The 20,525-nt window shown below is 44.5% G+C and overlaps 1 protein-coding gene across 1 annotated transcript in view; it reads left to right on the forward strand.

Moving 5' to 3' along the window:
* Nucleotides 1–15,094: 15,094 nt before the first annotated feature.
* DUSP16 (dual specificity phosphatase 16) overlaps nucleotides 15,095–20,525 on the forward strand; it is a 66,375-nt gene continuing 60,944 nt past the window's right edge. Inside the window, exon 1 of the mRNA XM_065636074.1 lies at nucleotides 15,095–15,249. The gene's annotated coding sequence lies outside the window, so the exon portion shown is untranslated. The remainder of the gene's footprint in view (nucleotides 15,250–20,525) is intronic.

Genomic DNA, 20,525 nt, shown 5'->3' on the forward strand with positions numbered 1-20,525 from the left:
CAGGTCATCTAATATAGTGCTTTGCCCTGGTCTGCACCTCCTGCTCCATGTAAGTCAGCATTTTATCGGCTAACTTCTGTTTTGCAACTGTGTTTAAGCATAGTGGATTTCCTACTGTTGCTGTAACTGCTGAAGAGCCTTGTGTTTGCATTAATCGGGATTTGTGTTTAATGAGACCGCTTATGTGAACAAAAGTTACTTACAGGAGCAAAGGCTGCACCACGGAAAGTGTTCTATTAACTAGATGTAAATCAAGAACACGCTTCTGGATAACACAAACTCATTTGCAGAGCTGTTTGAAGGCAACAGGCAAAATAAGCAGCAGGTTACTGGGAGCGGGCAGGCTGCCTACCTTGTCCATCCATACAGGGGAAATAAAAACGTGCTGTTTCAGAAGGATCTAGAACAAAGCACAGAGACCCTTCTCCCCAGCTCTCAAAATCTTCCTGACGTGTCCCAGAGCTCCCACTCCACCAATATTTCCTGAAACAACCACCAGGTTTTCTGTTCCCCTGCCTATATCGCCTCTCCTGCCCTTCCCCTTGGCCAGCAATCTCCTCCACCTCTCTGAATGAGCCTTTGCTTGAGTTGGCTGAGCTGACTGACCTTTGCTGACAAACATGGCCATGATGGCACCTGGCAGCACTTACAGATGGACACAATCATGCTCAGCAAGCGTGGGTCAGATGAAAGGAGTGGAACAATACCAGGTAACACTTTTTTAACATGGCTGGAGCTGCCATGGTTTGATTCACCAGAGCAGGCTTGTTTTAGAGCAACTTACTTCTAAGTATGTATTAAGAAGAATAGGCTGATCGAATTTTGCATTACACTTCAGTGAGGTTGCACGGGGATACATCCTGTGCCAGATTTTGTGACCCATTGAAAACGTGCAGGTACTCTTCAACACCTCTCTCTAATTTCACTTGACGTGATGCACTGTCACCTTACTTGGGAAGTTCCATTGACACCCCAAAAATGAATGTCAATACTCCCATGCTTCCCTCTTGGCAACCCACAGCAAATTGGAACGGCTCCTCGGGTGTTTGGAGTAGTTTAGGTAACAATTAAAACGAGGGACCCAGAAGGTCTGTTAAGCTCCCCAGCCAGGCATAGACCCTGATCACACCCAGTATCTGGGTGAGACCCAGGTAAGAGCCAGCTCCTTGCTCTCCTGCCCATTTTCCGTGCAAAGAGAACCTCATTGCACGCTCCTGGCAGAAGCCGTGTCACATCAAACTGCTCCGCTTCGTGATGAGGGACCAGGATTTGCCCAAGTGTGACACCAGCCTAGCGTAGACATGGGCATGCCCCCCGAGATGCAGCACAATACAGCTATTTTGGAGGATTTAGTGCACTTTTAGCCTTTTGCTACTCTGACTCTGTTCACTACAGTCTCGAGTTCACTGGTACATATGGCATTTAAATTTGCAAGTCAGGCTGCTAGTTCTCAAATTATCATATGAAAGATGTGACAGTCAAGAAAATTGGCTACAAATGCACATAAATATCTACTAATTGTCTCCTTCTCGTTCACATATAAATATATATACAATAATTGTAAGCTCCAGACTATCTCTGACTTGAAAGCATAATTGATTTGTGATGACTTTGACTGCAATTATAAAATCGAAATTTGAAAATATTGCCTAGTTTGCAAAAAAGTGTTAAAGTACAACATCTGGGAGGGTTCCCTGTGTCTAAAAGGAGTGTATTTTAAATAAAAAAGCACACTGTGGACTTTTGTATGTTACAATACTGTTAAACAAATTTCAGTCAAGGCTGATCCAAGGGAAGAAGGAAAGGGGCTGTGTGAAACACTGGTACCCACTGAAATCAAGCTGCCTGTATATTAAGCAGGTGGTCTTTATTTTAACTTCTATCTCTGGATTTCCCTTGAGAATTTGGGACTGGGAACTATATCGTCCCCCCAGAACTGGGGACTGACAGCGTACTCCGTTTATGTCTCCTCTGTCTTATGTTACGAACCATTCACAGAATCACAGAATCACAGAATGGCTGGGGTTGGAAGGGACCTCTGGAGATCATCCAGTCCAACCCACCTGCTAAAGCAGGTTCACCCAGAGCAGATCACACAGGAATGTGTCCAGGCGGGTCTTGAATGTCTGCAGAGGAGGAGATACCGTCATGGTCAGATGGTGCTGTGTGGTTCTGCATGCAGCAGAAGGTCCCTGTGGCACTGTGGCACTTTCCTGCATATTCCCTGACAGTTTTGTTGTCAGACCCAGGAGCAACATACATTAGAGTTTTATTAATTCCTGAATGGCTCCCCCCCTATAGCACTCCGCAAGGCACCATTAGGGGTTCCTGCCTACTGGGGAATGTCTCTAGAAAAGAGCTAAACGATGCTGTGAGGTAATTCAAGGGCAGTAAACCTATAGCAAGAGGAGCTTTTATCCTCCCCAGGATGTCTTGAGATCCACAGCTATCTGTTTCCAAATAGGACATTGATGAGTTTTCCATTATTTTAAGGCCCAGGTTAAGCTGCAGGAGAAAGCCTTACATAGGTATGTAGTGTTCATGCCCATGTTAGGTGTTGGTCTGCTTGGTTTCAAAGGCATCTCCGGAGGCTGATTTAAAGCATTTACATCAGTCTGCTGCCCGAAATCACTGAAACTTGGAGGTAAGTATCTAATTATAGATGCTGTGAATATACCCGTCAGTGGTCATTTCACAGGACCAAGTGATGTCATGCTACAGAATAGCTTTGCCATCAGTTTGACAGGTATTTTACACAAATAAATGCAGGTGGGGGATTTGCGTGTGTGTTTGTTATCGATTTGTTTTGTTGTTGTTTGTTTGTTTGTTTTTAATCACCTCCAGCTCTTCACGCAAATGGGCTATTTAATAACCAACTGATACAATGTCAGGTATAAACGTTAACAAAGGAAGTGATGAATCTACAGTTTGACAGCTGTTTGCTAAATGTTCACTTCAATTGCATATATATTGTCCTTAGTTGTCTAGTGACTTGTTTTATTAAAAGAAGTGTCAGCCCCAGAGCACCATAAACTTGCTTTATTCTCTTCCCTCCACCTCTGTCTTTCTTAAGTTCCTCTGCCCTATTGCTGAATCTGTATTGAGACTGCTATGGAAAATTTTCCCCTGACAGTGTCAGAAATGTTTTTCAGAGTCCCTCAGATAGCTACAGCATTCTTAAATGGAATACAACTCACCCTTTTCCCCCTTTAATGTGTTCAGCAGACAGGTGGCGACCCAACTGGTGGCAAATTCCGAAGTATTTATATCCTTTAACTTTCAAATGATATGAACAAGTAATAGGAAATGTCATGCACTGAGTATATGACTAATGTTCCCATTAATCAATCGTCCAAAATAAACTGGATTATTTTGTCTGTTTGTACTACGCTGTAGCTATTTGCAGATAGACGTACTGCAAAAGCAAGCCAGATTCTTATCAGCTCTGCTCCATGTGGAGATTTAGGGGCAAAATCTCTTACAATTTCACTCCTCTCACACATATGCTTTGGCCAGGCACGAGAGCTTCACAAATTTAGAATACTGCCAAGCTGCAATTGTCTACTTTCTGCTGTCAGCATTTGACTCCTACTTGGACATAATTTTCAACTGAGCGTAGCAGCTACGAGGCAGCACAGATACACTCTTGAAGAATGAGATCTTTAGCTGCTCTAAACTAGCAATCAGACCCAGCGTATTTTGGAGACAGTTGGGATTGTGAAAATGAAGTCCAAACAAAACAAAGGATTTTTTAAATTCCTAGTATCGAGAGACAATGAGTGATTCACTGAAGCTGGTGACTCCTGAACATCAATTCGAAGAAAGAAACCATAATTTGCGAGTTACACTGGAGGTCTCGTTCTATCTCAATTCCTCATTTTCTTGCATCAGTTTTGGCAGCAGACTACTACTTTTAATGGATGTGTCACAGGGCATCCAGGAATCCTAGAAAGTGCTGCTGTGTTTGTACCTGGAGCAACTCATTTAACCTCTGGTATAGAAAAAAATCTCTGCAAAGAACATGTAGTTCCAGACAGGTTGGAGTCGCTGCCGAAGTAGTGCAGATTCTCACCACATAGAAACAATCTGTGCAAAGAAGGACCCTGAGGCAAATTTGTCTGCAACATATATATTTGATGGGCACGGTAGGACAACATATGCATGATCTGTTCAGCACATTGCAGGTCCAAATCCCCTGGTGTCAGGCAATTTGCAATGTGGTTGTATCTGCGCTTGCACTCCTCTCTGAACACAATGTGGCATCTGTGGCCGTGTTCCCATCAAAATACATCGAAGTGCCATAGGAAGCACTTTCCTGTTTAAAAGTCTGTTTGAAAGACTGGAGTCTCAAACCACTTGAGCATACTTGTGTAAAACACTGAAAACAAGATAGGTGCCTTACTGATCAGGATGGGGTCGTACTGGTTTGTCCTCAAATGCAGAAAAGACAGATGCCCCTGAATCCATAGTGCTGACAGTCTGTATAAAATTGAGATAATTTCAAAAAATTATAAAGATCCTTGGCATGAGAATAATTCATAAACATTTTAGATGGCTTTGTTGCTTTGGCTTTGTATCATTTTGGCTTATGAGGTTCATAATCTGGCTGCACAACAGAGAAGAAGCAAGAGAATGGTACAATATGGACCTTTTGCACCAGTCCAGGAGCACTGAGGAACATTTAACTGGAAGTAAATATGCCCAATGCAGCTAGACTGTCATCTTATGGACAGCTTGGGAGAGGGAGGTATATAATTGAGAATAAGGCTCTGGGATTTTTTTGAAGATATATTTGCATATGCATTTGTTACTAGGGACTTTGTTGTTGTTGAATGTTTTCATACCTTCATTCTTTCAACTACATATATACAGCCTTGACTCATTCCAGGGCCATTTTCCACACCCCTATCAATGTGAAGGGGCCTCTAAATGGATGTAAATGTAATTTGCTACCATAAAAAAGTCCAGTTGCTAAGCACAACCACAACTTTTATTGCTTGAATAAAATCCAGAAGCCATGCTGCATCACAGGCGAGTCACGGAACAACAAAGTAGGTCAGATTGGACAGGGCTTTGAGTAACCTGCTCTAGTGGAAAATGTCCCTGCCCATGGCAGGAGAATTGGAACTTGATGACCTTTAAGGTCCTTTCCACCCCAAACCATTCTATGATTCTATGACTCTATGAAAGTAGAAACAGAATTGACACAATTTGAGTATGTTTTTAACATCCACCGAGATTAATCTGGACCAGTTAAAATACATTATGTGTTATCATATGCTTATTGTGGAGTCTCTCTTCAACATAAATTTAAGCATGTTTGTAAAGTTTAACTGTGTACATATTACTTCAGTAATTTTTACAGTATAAATTCATATTTAGTAACCTGGCTTAATAATGTTTGGTTTACAAATAATGAGATCAACCCGACAATATCTATATTTTTAAAGTACTGACTGATACCATCCAAACAAACTTCATCTTGAAATAGTCTTGCTCATATAAATTTATACATAGAAATTTATACACCAAGATTTCGTAATAATGACAGGACTACCTTAATGTTTGACAGATAAATTTTCAGCCAGGGATGCTGATGCACTGGGATTTCTCAGTGTAAAAGAAGTATATAAGATAAAGGAATCACGACTGCCCCCTTTATACCATTCAAAAATTTAGGCTGGAAGGGACCTCTGGAGGCCAGCTGGTCTAATTCCCTGTACACAGGCAGAGGCAACTTCAAAATTAAATCCAACTCCAAAGTTAGATCAGGTTGCCTGGGGCTTCATCCATTCCCAGCACTGATCATCTCCAAGGACGGAGAAGCCACAGCCTCCCTAGGCACCTGTTTCAGTGTTTGACCACCCTCATTGTAAACAGCTCTTTTCTAATATCGTCAACCTAATGACTGTCAAAAAGAGTAACACATTCTGCTTCTGCTGATGAGCGAGCTGGGTTGACCCATGTCGCATTATAACCATGCCAGATCCACAGCAAGGCGAGCGTCAGGAGACCACAGTTAGAAGCAGAGGGCAGGAAACTGTGAGCCAGAGCATCTCCTTTTCCCATCGGCAACCTGTTAGATGGGCTCAGCCAAGTCACCTGCCTGCATCTTCTCAAGCTCCATACACCCCTGTGAGCAGGGGCCACCTCCAACCCACATCGGTTCATCCTTGGTTGAACCTTGGTTGGTTCTTCTCTGCAGTGGTTGAAGCCTTTGCTTAGTCCCATGCTGTAAACCAAACAGGGGACCAAGTTCTTCATTCAGTGCATCCAGCTTACAGCATTTGAGCAACTACATCCTGATCTCCCACTGGTGCCATACGGTAAGAAGGTATTTAAAATGAATCATTGGTTATAATAACCATTTTCCTTAAAGTGTAGCTGACATCATTTTAAGTCCCCATACAAAATAACAGATGAATAAACATACAATTTCTGCAACTTAGTAATTAGACAGGCCTTTCTAACAGGGACTTCTTTTTCCTTTTATATTCTGGAACTCGAATTGCATCTACCATTTTCCCATAAATGTCTCCACTGGCTCACAAAAGAATCTGTCCTCATATGTTCCTGTCTAGGAAGTTCTGAGCTCACACAGTTACTAAGAAATAATGTCTTGGAAAGTCATGTCCTCTACTTGAAACTCCCCCTCTTAAAAAGTCTTCTGCCCCATTTGATTTCATAATATCCCATTTAGACTTTAAATGGTCACGAAGATGTACATTCTTCAGCATAAATTTATCTGGAACTCATCATCATTTGATCAGTGGCTTGAAACAATTTTTTAATGACTGGAGAGTCAACAAGCCAAATTTATATCTGAGGTAAGTGGGTGCAACTTCACATAAGTCATAAAGAGTCTGAGGCAGACCTTCACATGCAAAATAGAACATTTGATTAGCAGCCCTGTGCTTTACCCTCACTGATCTTCTCCCCTTCTTTTTGCAGGCTGAACATAAACCAAGGGTTTAAACATTTTTAGTATGTTAATGATTCTTCCCCCAGCTACAAGGAGAACAAGTGGCAAACTGCTGTGAAGCAGAAATGTTCTTGCAGGATTTTCGACCCTCCTGTAGAGCTAAAAGAGTTGTACCCATACCTCATACACGGCAGCCAGCTTGTTCCTGAGCATTGGAAGGGCAGTCAAGAAGGCAAGTCAAAAATAAATAAGCAGTCCTTCACCTCACCTCCACCTTAGAGTTTCGAACTCAGATTGCTACTAAAATAGGCATATTCTAAACTTGCATCCTAAAAAAAAAAAAATAAAATGACACGCTCTGAAATTTTCACATGCTTCTTTTCTGTGTAACCTGATATTTTCACCTGTCCTTGACAAACTCTGCTCTCTGTTGCTGACAATTGGGCTAGTATCAGACTGACAATTTTCAGACGAGTGCATTCAACAAAACAAGACACCCATCAGACTTAACATTTTTTTTTTCCTGTAGAAGTTTTTACCGTGAGGCCAAAATATTGATGTTCTGGGTGTTATCCACTTAAAGGTTTATATGAATGAGAGCTTATAAATGCAGGTCATTGTGCCTTTCTTTCCCACAGCAACATCAAACAGTAATTAGCTCATTTTTCTTTTCCCTTTTAGAACTCAGGGGTTTTTTTAATTTCCATCATGGGTTTGTCTTCCTTTTCCTTTTTTGATATGAGGCTTTTTTATCTATTAAGCACATTTTAATGATCCCATGGAAGAGAAATCCATCTCTTTCACAATACATTTGAATAACAATATAGTTTCACTTGCATATCACTGCAACACTCAAACTGCACCTTAGAAACAGAAAGAAACACCAGCCTATCAAATCCATAAGGCTTAGGATATCCGTAGGTGTCAGGAGCTGCTAAAGGTAGGCAGAAACAGCAAAATGTATTAGGAGAAATGGTGAAGACTTTAAAACTGTGAGAAAATTTCCTCTTCTGTGTACGTCTTGATTTTTTTTTAAATCAATAAAATTCTAATTAAAAATATAAATAAACTGGTCTCTAATACCACAGGTTATTAATTCACTTTCTGTGTTCAGACTTTTAAATGAGTTTCTTGATTCTGAGCTTAATTTAGCATGCTATCAAGACAATAACTTTGTACTTATATTGACCCATATTACATTTCACGTATCTCAACTTTAAAACATTTTATGGATGCTGTCCTTTTTCATTGTGTCCTTGGTACTCTTAAGAAAATACTTCATTATAAGAAAAAAAAATTCTGAAACGTATTTAAGGTTGGTAACTACTCTCACCTCATTTAAAGTATTGAAGTAGTTAAAAAGAAGGATATGAATAGTCAAAGACCTCATACATTTTATGTTGCCCTCATAATAAACATAAATACATTTTAGTTCTGATTCATCATTGGCCACAAACAAAACATGAACATACAAAGCTACTCTCCAGATAGTATAAATTGGCATAGTAGCACTTAAGGGTTAGTTGAGCAATGATGATTTACACCATCTGTGCTTACAGCCCATTACAAGTTCATTTCAATACAAGTACACCAGCCTGCAGACAAGTGACTACCAGTGAGTAAGAGCTAAAAGAAAGAAGGTAAGGGGAGGTGTTTGTTGTGACAATTCTCTTAATGTCTGGAATGCATTTGTGATTTTTTTTTAATGTATCACTTTCTTGTTTTTATTTAAATATTTTCTCTTTAGATACACAGAAAAGTGAGAAATGTTGCTAGTTACATTTCTCAGATGCTGTAGACTTGTCTGAACTTGCTGTTTCTTGAGAACAGTATTTCATTATTCTGTTTCCTGATGACATGTTATTATGCTCCTTTTCTGTAAATAATATTTATTATGATCTCCAATTTCAAGTGCCTTCTCAAAACTTAATCTTGCTGTTTCACACAGAAGTGGCTTATCCACCAAAATAGCTGTTTGTTCGGGGTTTTTTTGCTGTTGTGTTTTTTGGGGGTTTTTTTCTGTTGAAGATGATTAGGATTGATCAAAAGCCCCTAAGATTTACAAAGCCCCTCCATAGAATCAGAAATCATTATTACTTTTTCCTTTGTCTTTTCTCATTGTCTTCTGTTGTCTACCTCACTGAGAGCCTTTGTGTGTGTGTGTGTGTGTGTGTGTGTGTGTGTGTGTGGAATTGCAAACTAAACCAAAAAACTTTTGTGCAAGTGCTTAATTCTACCAAATATGTCTGCTCAGCTAAGTAAAAAAAGTTACTGTTTCTTTTGAGAGATGGAAGAGGAGAGGGGGGAAGGATGAGTTAGTGGTTAGATCCGGAATTTAAGAGAACTTGGTTCAGTTCTCTGATCTGCAACTGGCTTGCTATACTACCTTGAATGAGTTACTTCAGCTCAGTAACTCGTTATTATATCCGTAAAACATGGTTGTCATCATACTCGTCTGTCCCACAAAAGACTTACAAAAATAAAGGGTACTCAGAAACTATAGAGATAGGGATCATATGGATTCCTATGGAATAATGGATATAGGATTTATGAAGTAAGGAGATACAGGGAAGCAGACAGCGGATGCTCTCCTTCGTCTCTGTACTTTCTGCTGCTCTGGTTCCCGTAGTTTTCTGTTTCTCTTCCACTGCTCCAAATCATCCACTGTTGTCCTACAGAGAACAGGAATACTGCTCCATCTTGTCTTACATTTGCCCCAGTTCAATAACACATAACTGCATTGAACCTAGACCTCTCCACTTGCATACCAACCCCAGCTTGTCTGGCAGTCCTGGAAAAGCTATGGGGAAGCAGAGGTACAAAAAATACCTGCAGCGACAGAACAGTGAAGCTGTTCTTATTTAAGCATTTTCCAGAGGGGTATGGCTTCCCTAGGTCTGATGCACGCATGGAAAGGAAGAACGGGGAGATACTGGTTGTTCTCAACTCACTATTTACCCCGAGCGTTGCTGCTCTGCACCTTATGTCTCTGATGCCTGTATTTCTCACCTAACTCAAATTCCTCCTCTCTAGGTGGAGCTCTGTGTTCTACCACTAATCTGCATCAGCAAACTTTTATCTTTCTTCTCTTCTTTCCCCAGCCTCAGTCCTAGATCTTCGATTCCTACTGGTTTCCAAATTCTTATGTTCCCATTGCTGCTCTCCCACAAACCTGTGCTGCTCCAACTGCTGTACCCTGCTCTCCATGCGAACAAAGCTAGTAGTATCTAAAAATGCTATGGATGCTTTGGCGTGGGTATCTCGGCAACCCTTCTATTTTTAAATACCCTGAAGAGCTGTCGGTAGCAGTCATGTCTGGTACAGCAGTCTGCTCTGAAAGCAGATTAGGCCAAACTAGCCCGTGCCCTGAAGCTGCCCGTGAAAAGAACACCACCCCACTTCCCATCTGCTGACTTGGGTTTCCCCTAATCCATTTCAGCCCAAACAAACCAGTTCAGCTGACATCTACTGTTTAAACTGCTTAAGCTATCCTGGTTGACTTTGGCCAAAACAAGTTTGGGTGGAGGGATTGTGTGAGCAGCTCGCAGGTAGGTAGGAGAGGTGGTAACTTTTGGCAGAAGACAGCCGTGGCGGTGACTGGGAGCTGCCTGGGGCTGGTAACCTCTTCAACAACCCCACTTCAGCCTGTGGAGGAAGTGAGCACCCACAAGGGGATTTTAAAGCATGGTAAATTCTGTGCTTTAAGTTCAATTCTCACTTATTTCACAAGAGGTTCCTCTGGCAAGCCACTCCTTTCCACTGCGCAGAAAACATGATGACGTTACTCAGGCTGTCATTCATCTTTCCCCTGTTTAATCACTGCTAACTGATTAACCAAGTGAAGTGCCACAAAATCCATTAGCCGGAAAAGGAACAAAAAGCTATGATAGATTTTATGAATAAATAAAGAGAAACCTTTGTAAACAAGGTGCGTAACCTCCAGCTCTTGAAAGTACTCACTTATTCCCCTTCCCCAGCCCTCCAGCAACAGGAGCAGTGAGGGGTGACACACTTAGAGCAGCTCCTGCCAGAACAGGACATTGAACTGGTAGGACGTGGGGGAGTGTCAAAGTTCGAGTGCTATTGCATAGCCTGCTGGATAGCCACCATAACGTCTTTTGCCCTTGTTTTACCCCATATAGACACTTCAGGTCTTCCTATCTGATGAGCCTGGTAAGGAGGCGCAAGAAAGGGACATTAATGTTAACTCTTTCAGTACCGCTTTGCTGAAAAGGGGCCAAAAACGTCCATTGCCAGAAGCATAGCAAAATAGTTTTTGTAGAACGAATGGACCTTGGTTCAGTTCTCTCAGCCAGGCGAAAACCTGGGGATGGAAGGTCACAGCAGCCAGGGACACCAGCAAAGCCAGGCAGTCCCCCTCTGACACGGTTCAGGTGTTTAGCAGACTAAGGCCTGACTCTCTCCCTGGTTTGCGCCTGCAGTTCAGATCATTTCCAGGAGCCTGCTGTGCAAGTGGTAGGGAGGAACAAAAGGCTTTCAAGGAAAAAAAAAAAAATAGTTAAGCTGGAGTTAGACTCTGACACACAAACGAATTACTGCTCCTTCACGAGTGACCACCTGCCAGCTGAGGCACGTCAGCTGCCAACACATGCACGCTTTGCCCACTGCGAATGGGAGCTAAAGGATGCGGCTGCTCGTCTCAATGAAGCGAGGTCAAATGCTGCCGTGTTTGAGTCCTTCAGACTCCTGTTTGCGTCTTCAGGTTAGCAACAAACTTGTACAGTTTCACCCTGCAATGTTCTCCCAGGTCAGGGTCTCAGCTCAAGCTCAGCTGCAAATAAAAAGTTATTCTTGGTAATAACTCCAACCTGCAGGCATTAATTGTGATACCACTGTGGTTTAGCCTCGCTTTTTATTGCATTAGGAAAAAAAAAAATCCTGACTCTATATTGAAAAAGCTTTAATTTGCTGTCCTAGACTTTTCTGTGTATATCCTTTTTTACAGCTAAAAATAAAAACATTCCAAAAAGATCACAAGTTCTTTTTATTTTTCCAGTTTTACAGTGACGAAACATTTTCAGTCTCCCAATTAAAAAAAAAAAAAACCAACAACAAACAAACCAACCAAACAAAAACAAACCCAAAAGAACAGTTACATAAGGTGTTACCAAGTTGAGACAACAAAAGGCAAGAGAGAACTGAAATGTCTTTCCTCCTCACCATGCGTCCTCTCCACTGGTCCCCGCTTCTCTTTGTGAGGATAACCGTGCTGGAACTATTTGTTCCTGCCGTGCTCTGATCTGAATGAGCTGGGGCACTGGCTGTCGCCTCGAGTTTCTCTGGCACGCTCTCTGATCCCCTTCATCAAAATGGGTCAGTTCTAACTCGGTTAACCAGCAGTTAACTGTGCAGACTTTAAATAATGTGGGCACTTCAGGGGGTTTGCAAAAGGTATCTTCAGGGCCACTGGTTAATTGAGACAAAAAGGTAAAACTGCTCTTAAGCTGCTGCAAGACAGACATGTGCAAAATAGTGAATGTGCTGACCTAAATTTCTTTACCACATCTTTCTTTTGTCACTGTCTTATGGACACGGGACTTCTCTTAGGACTTCTCTCTCCTCTGCATGCTCCGCACTCCCTTGCAGAGAACATGACTGCTCAGTTTGAGTGCCAACAAGGCTTCCTCATGACAGACAGCTCCTAACTCCTTAACACTGAGCCCTTTGTCAAGGTGCTTCTTGGTCAGTTTTCCCAGGACAGAGCCCACCACCATCTAATTTGTTCAGAGCTTCCTGTTTCCCAAAACACCAAATACACAAACTGTTCTACCACGGGTGATAGCCTTGTGCCTTTCCCAAGGTGCTTCGCTTGAAGAGACAGCCATCAAGAGTGTAATCTCCTTTCTCATGCCGTCTTCCAACGGTTCGTGGCACAGGGATTTGAAAGCCAGTGGAGGAGTCTGACCAGGGTTTGAATTCTGCCACAGAAGATGTCCTGCGTACCCAGCAGTGCTGGCAAGCCCTCCATAGTGACAATGCCTCTGAGGGTGATGCCTCTGAGGGAGAACAAGGGCCGCACAGTAATCTGGTGTACCTGGAACAGGGATGTGTAAGACAGGACCCATCAAACCCCTGAAGCATGTACCTCGCTAGTTAACATTAGTACTAGCCGGAACAAGTATGTATTAGATAAAACAATTATATTTCTGTGTATCTGTTTAGAGTTAACTTTCACTTTGTTCAAATTATTTGTTTTAGTTATGGGTTTGGTTTTTTTTTTTAATTTAACAAGGTTATTTAAAGGGTGAAGGCCCTCAACCTGCCGTGTAGTCAACCAGGCGCTCCACATGCATCAAGCCACACTACCAGGGGACTTGACGCCTTAATACTTTAATGGTTTAGAGCCACAAAGATGAGTAAGGGAGTGGAGCATCTTCCTTATGAGGAGAGGCTGAGGGAGCTGGGTCTCTTTAGCTTGGAAGAGACTTGAGAGTTGACTTCATAAACATTTATAAATATGTAAAGGGTGAGTGTCAGGAGGATGGAGCCAGGCTCTTCTCGGTGACAAAAGACAAGGGGCAATGGGTACAAACTGAAACACAGGAGGTTCCATTTAAATTTGAGAAGAAACTTCTTCACAGTGAGGGTGACGGAACACTGGAACAGGCTGCCCAGGATGGTTGTGGAGTCTCCTTCTCTGGAGACATTCAAAACCCGCCTGGACACCTCCTGTGTAACCTCATCTGGGTGTTCCTGCTCCGGCGGGGGGATTGGACTGGATGATCTTTCGAGGTCCCTTCCAACCCCTGACATTCTGTGATTCTGCGTGATTCCGCATCACAACCCACAGCGTTACTGTTTAATAAGAGCGGTATTTACGGAGCCACCCGGAGCCCCCGCCGTGGCACTGAAGGCCCGTTAGCAGGTGGCACCGGGCACGCAGCAGCCTGACCGCGGGCTGAGGGGCGGCCGCTGAGGGACAGGACCCGCCATGGCGTCGCCCTGCGCCACATACCCGCTGACACCCACAGCGGCGGGCCCGCAACCGGCCTCGGCGTGGGGCCGAGCGCGGATGGCGGGGAACGCCGAGGCACGACTGCCCCTGTGGAAAACGGCCGAGAAAGGCGAGGGCCGGGGACGGAGGGCAGGGCGGGCGGAGCCTGCACCCCCGGCCGGGCGAGGGGCGGGGAAGCGCCGCGGCGGCGGCGGCTCGGTTGAATCGCTCCGAGGCACCGGCTCCTCCTAGGGGCCGGCCCGCCGGCTCCAGCGGGAGGCCGGGGGCAGCGGACGCGTGTCCCCCCGCTCGGTGACAGCATGGGGCGGCGTGAGCCCCCACTCCCCGCCTCCCGCTGCCGGGGCTCCGCGGCGGCTGCCTCCGTGTCCCCGCGGGGAGCTTCTCTCCCCGCTCCTCCTCTTTCTCCTTCTCCCTCTCCCCCACCTTCACCCCCCGGCTGAGTTCATTCACTGGGATTGGTTTCAAATGACGCCATCGCTTTATTTTTACACCAATGACCTCATCCCAGCGGCTTGAAGTTTACTGACCAGCGAAACTCTTTTTCTGCCGCTCGCTCCCCTCCTTGTGCCTGCCTTGCTCTGCCTGTTTGTTTGTAATCCTTTGAGTCCTTCTGGGAACACAAGGCTTAAAACAAACCCCAACAAAACAGATTTTAAATAATACCCCCAACCCCAAAACTTCCTCCTTCCTCCTGAGGTTTTCAGTGTGTCCCCCTTCCCCCTCATGACTGTCCCCTTTTAATTTTCTTAAGCCATCTTGCGGGGGGGAAGGAGAGGGGCAAAAAAAAAGCTTCAAATGTTTCCTTTTTCTTCCCATCTCCACTCCCACCTTCAGGCTTCCCTCTCTTAAAAACGAGCTGAATAGAGTTTTTCTGTGATTTTTATTTAACTGCTGGGTTTTTTTTTTTATTATTATTAAAGAATAAGGAAAAAGAGGAGCTTCCCCAGCGGCTGGAAGGAGACAAAGTTGTTTCAGGCGGCAGCGGCGAGGTTGGTGGCAACAACTTTCTATCCCCGCCGAGGGGACAGACGGACGGACAGACACACAGACGGGGCGGGGGGAGGACACGAAACAGTAAGTGCCGGGAGGAGCGCGCAGACCCCTCGCCCGGGGCCGGCCCGGGGAAAGCCAGCCCGGGAGGGGGGCGAGGGACGCGGGGGGGGCCGGGCTGGGCCGGGCAGGGCTGGGCGGGGAGGAGGAGGAGGAGGGAGGTGAGGGAGAGGCGGGCGGCGGGAGCCCTTCCTCCCGCCCGCATGCCCTTCCCCGCCGCCCCCTCACCTCCGGAGCAGCGCGCCCGCAGCGGACAGGTCGCTGCTCCGGCCCGGGCAGGCTCCGGCCGCCTCCGCAGGTGGTAAGGAAACGGGTTGAGAGAGAGGGACAGGGAGGGGGGGGTTACGGTACCGGCACCGCCGGGCCGCCCCGCGCTCCCCCTAGCTGCTGCGGGGCGGCCGGCAGCCTGCTGCCCGCGGCGGCTCCTGCCTCCTCCGCGTCCCTTCCGTTCTCACCTCCCGTTATCCACCTGCCTCTCCTCGGAAAGGCGGCGGGGAGCGGGGGGGAAAAGCCGGGCGGCCGCTGTCGCGGGGAAGGGATGAGCAAGGAGCCGCTTGGCTTCTCCAGCGCGCCCCGAAACCGTCTGCAGGGGATGTTTGGGGAGGCTCTTGATAAACTCTGGCGTGCGCGCCGGCGTTTCTAAACTTAGTAAACAGTGCTGGCTCCGAATAGGCTTCCCACTGCTTAAAATGGTCGAGGATGCTTTAAAGCCCCGCAGGGCTTCTGAAGAGGTTTTTTTTTTTGAAGTTCTGCCTTCAAACTCGGAAAAAACCTTTAAATTGAGGCAGCTGACAAAATGGAGGGCTGCCGTGGAGTCCAGGAGTGAAGCAAATTGCAAATTGTTAACCTGGTATTGCGCTGGCGTAAACTCCGTGGCTGGCCCCGGTACGAGGCCGGACAGATACCCTCTCCTGGCTTCATTTTTTTTTGCCCCTCGTAGAAGCGGCGGGGATGAGGAGCTGAGCGCACATCCGTGTGTGCCGGACAAGGTGTATGGGATGTGCCTGTTGCAAAGCTTGGCCAATGGAAGGGTTTTCCAGCGACCAAAAACCATTTGCTTAGATGTCAGATGGGAAGCTTTTTCTTTTTTTTTCCTATTATTTCTTTTTTTTTTTTTTTTCTTTTTAGAAAAGCCAGGATAATTTACTTTCTTTTCAGCTAGTTGAAATTAAAAAAATCGATCTTTCCATTTTCTTCAAGCGCAGGGTGTAGTCATAGCGAGCTGTATTGTCTGACCTATGACTAACTTTTTTTTTTGTTATTCAAACATTCGGTGTATACCCAGCAAAATAAATAGATCTGTGCTCGTTTTGAAAGCTAAAAGCAGACTGAACTGTTTCTCCTTGTAAGGGTGTGTGTTGGGGTTCTTAAACGAAAAAACCCCAACCAAAGCCCCCAAATGATTTTGTAATCCTTTCTTTACAATTTGTGCTATTCCTGGCAGCGTGTGGTTTGGTAGATACAGAGTTTACAGAGTCACAACTGACCACACAGGAGTTGGTTTAGACTCTTGTGTTTTGAGGGGAGGTGGAAAAATAGTCTTAGTTTCTTTATATGGTGTTCATCCCACTGCCCATTGGAGATTGAAGCATTCATCACAGTTGTTTATGTTGGTTGTCTGGGGGTTTCTATTTGAATGTGGAGCAAGTATGCAATAGGGAGGGGTGTACATGTATTTTTAGCTTTAATTTTTAATTACAAAAAGATATGAAGAATAGTGATATTCAAAAGTAAATCCTGTGTTTACTGAGTATGCGTATTAAGATTTTTAGGGAAGAATCTGTAAAAGTGGCTGAGGTATGACAAATTCTGGTCATGATGCTTGTTTAATACAATAGTGCTTCAGTATATCTTAATGCACAATTTCAACATTTCTTTTTAAGCGAACGAATAAATAAAAGCAGCAAACAAGGTGCCGATGCCTGTGCTAACTAGAGGTGGTAGCTGCAAAACGCTGCATGGTCCAGAAAGCCCAACCAAGCATTTAGTAACAAAACACGCAGTATTAAGATACATAAATACATTCCTGCTCCAGTAGGTCTGGTTTTGTTAGCTACTTAAGCAGATATCGTGGAACAAAACCATACCAGAAAAACTTCTGTAGGTGAAAGTGAGCTCCATTTATCTTCGTTTCTGTAAAATGCATGCTATTCTTTCAGCAAAGGCAGCTAGCCTGGCAAGGATGTTTGCTTTTAGATAGAATAGCTTCAACCGTCCATAGGAACGGTATCGGCAGAAGCTTTGCAGGAATGTGTTAAATGGATTTCACTCAGAGTTCTGTCTCCCAAGCCCGCGCCTGGCTCCTCTGGGGTCTGTGCCAGCCCTCAGCCCCTGCGAGGAGTTGTGGTTGGATCTGACATGTGCCTGGGTACCTTGCTTGGCAAAATGACTCTGCCCCAGGAGCCCTCTGCCTCTGTATTCACAGCCAGCAGCTGGAGATGTACTGGAGCTACTAGAGACTGGATGGTGGCATGGGTCAGCCACTCTTCTGCCTTTAAGATGAGTAAGTGGTTCATGCAGGCCTTAAGAAGCCCTCAGAGGGCAAATTCAGGCTCTCTTCTAGACCTCTGTAAGAAATGCCAAACAGGCAGATTAGCCGCTGAACTGGGGCTGTTCAGCCTGGAGAACAGGAGGCTGAGGGGAGACCTTATCGCTGTCTACAACTACCTGAAAGGAGGTTGTAGCATGGAGGGTGTTGGTCTCTTCTTCCAGGTAGCAAGAGATAGGACAAGAGGAAATGGCCTCAAGTTGTGCCAGGGGAGGTTTAGATTGGATATTAGGAAAAAAATATTTTCGGAAAGGATTGTCAGGCACTGGAACAGGCTGCCCAGGGAAGTGGTGGAGTCACCATCCCTGGAGGTGTTTAAAAGGCGTTTAGACGAGGTTCTTGGGGACATGGTTTAGTGCTAGAGTTAGGTTAGGTTATGGTTGGACTCGACGATCCTGAGGGTCTTTTCCAACCGAAATGATTCTATAATTTTTGTTACTTGTGTTGGTCTTCAAGTGAGCTCAGCTGTAATGTGTCATGCAGTAAGGGCTGTGTGCAGGGTGAGGACCACCTTGCTCAGTCACCTGTCTTTTCAAAATTCAACTCTCTAATCCTTAGATCTATTCAGGAATATTCACTGTTTTCAAAATACAAATTTTTCAAGAAATACAGTAAGCACAGTCGAAGCACTTTTTTCCATGAAGAAAAAGGAGGCCGGGTGATAGCTTTCATTTTAATAGTTATGTCTGTTGAATTTTCTAGGACTTTTATTTTTTTCCTTTTATTTTCTCACTCCCTCCTTTTTTTTTTAATTTCCTGTAAGAACAGTTAGAAAAGCATAATGGATATTCTTCAAGAGCTGACAATTTTGATAGCTAGTTGGCATAGAGTAGTTACTGTCAAAGAATGAGGTGTGGAAGGATTGGCACATCCCTTCCTTTTTTGCTTTTGTTTCACCCCTAGGAAGAAACCTGGGTTTGGCATGAGAATCATCTGTCTCTACAGACTTGTTGTTATGCTGATCAAATGACTGAATGTTTTCTTGCAGTCTTGTAGCGTTTTGTCCGTAGCTGTGTCACGGTGCTTCCGTGATTATTTAAGAAGAATTGTCAAGAAGCTGTTTTTCTGGGTAATAGGGAAGTCGCTGTGTTCCTGATGTGTTGAATGGTGCATTCATTTTCCTTACAATTCCTTGGGGGTTGCATCCAGATTAACTGTAGTGACATGGAGGGTTTCTGCAGAATATTTTAAATATGAGTAACTACATATCGTGTTAATATCGATATTTGTCTGATTTATTTGGTGTCTCCCTTCGTAAACCAAGGGTAATGCGTCATTCTTCAGGGCTGCTGATTGTGTATGTGGCTTCCACTTTCTGCACGACTCAAAAGCCGTAGGTGATGGGTGTCTGGTGATGTGTATCACGATATCTGCCTAAACTAAAGCCAGCGATTAACTGAAGACCAGGAGTCATTTGCGTGAAGGTGAAGTGAACACTGTAACTTCGGGCTACTTCCTAGTTGTTACCTGGGGGATCCCATCCTCATGGTTTTCTTTATCACGAGTATAATAGTATCACCACCGTGATGCCAGAGCTAATTGAGATGAAACTGACTCTGGAGCAAGGCCAGAGGCTGAGACGCTGCTGGCTGAAGACATCTGTGGGAAGAGGGAAGTTCACATCACCACTTCTCTCCTTCGCCGAACCCGATCTCAGCATGTCCAAATAAGCAATCTACGTTATAGTTATCCCGTAACTTCCCATAACGCCTGAAGGAAACCAAAAATACGTACTGATGGTAAAGTTTGGCATCTTAACTTCTCGGTTTGCTTATAGATAGGGCCTGTTGGCAGCTCTCATGGTCTCCAGTGGAGGTGATGCTGGCCACCAGTGAGTTACTATTCCTCAGCGATCAAAGAAAATCTGCATCTAGGGTGTGTGTATGGAGGACGAGAGGGGAAGATGGGCCTGAGTTCAAGGCCTTGTGTTTCCTTTTGCTGCGCTATGTGGTCTGCTGCCGAGCCAAGACTGACCTACTCGGAGTTGGCTCTGGGAAGGCTGGCAGCTTTCCACCTTGTGTCCCTACAAAATGCTCCTGCAGCCGAAGAAAAACCCCAAATTAATAACTGGGCAGGCTAGGATAGAGGGGAGAGAGAGTTGCCTCAGTGACGAGAGATTTGCTGTGGGGATGCAGAATGGTCTCTTCTGCCACAGACCTTCCCGAGCCCCCGTGCTGCTGCTTTTCTGCGCTTGCACTGTCCGGCACTGTAACGTTTGTACCGCGTGAATGTATGAAAGGAACTGCTGAAACAAGGTCCTTCTTTGAGAGGAAGTCAGTTATCTCTGCTCTTGGTCACAATGTAAGCCATGCATCGCCAGTAACTTACATGGCTCTTTTTAGTGTGTCCTTGGAACTAATTTTGCCCTGTGTAGTACAAGTTTTCATCTCGTTTCTCACACACTAGGATCAGTTCCTTGCACAGACCTCCTCGGGTAAATTTATGCTCTGGTTTGGTTTCAAGGTTAAGTTATAAACTTCTGTCAGTTGTTTAGCAAATAAAGACACACAAGTGGAGGTGTGCAGAGGCTTTCACTAGTTGAGATTGTATTTTTTTTTTCCTTCCATTTGATCTTTTTGCATGCTGTCCAGACTGATAGTCTGCTAAAATAGTATGAAATTTTTTCTTCATAAAATCATAACTGTGTTCCATTACATTAGTTTGGCAGAAAACTATGACACACAGTTTCTAATATTGAGCGTTATGTGTTTTCATTTTGCTTCCCTTGGTTTTGCTTTACTGTAATAATCTATGAATTGACCCTGTTTGTTGACTAAATGATAGATCGGTGGCTTGTACAAATACTCTCTTTTTAGACATCCTTGCCTGTTTGTCTAATGTTTTTTTTATATTACTGAAGGCATTGTGGGAGGCAAAAAGATCGGTCTGAGTGCGTAATGTAGCAACATTGGAATGAGAACTTTACAGAGAGCATAAAACAAGGAGGACAACAGAGACTAATTGTATGAAATTCCTTTTATGCACACGTTCTTGAGTTTGAATAACTAGTATGTATTCAGCCTGCTGGA

Source organism: Caloenas nicobarica, chromosome 1 (genome assembly GCF_036013445.1).
Source record: "Caloenas nicobarica isolate bCalNic1 chromosome 1, bCalNic1.hap1, whole genome shotgun sequence".
Taxonomy (NCBI): Eukaryota; Metazoa; Chordata; class Aves; order Columbiformes; family Columbidae; genus Caloenas; species Caloenas nicobarica.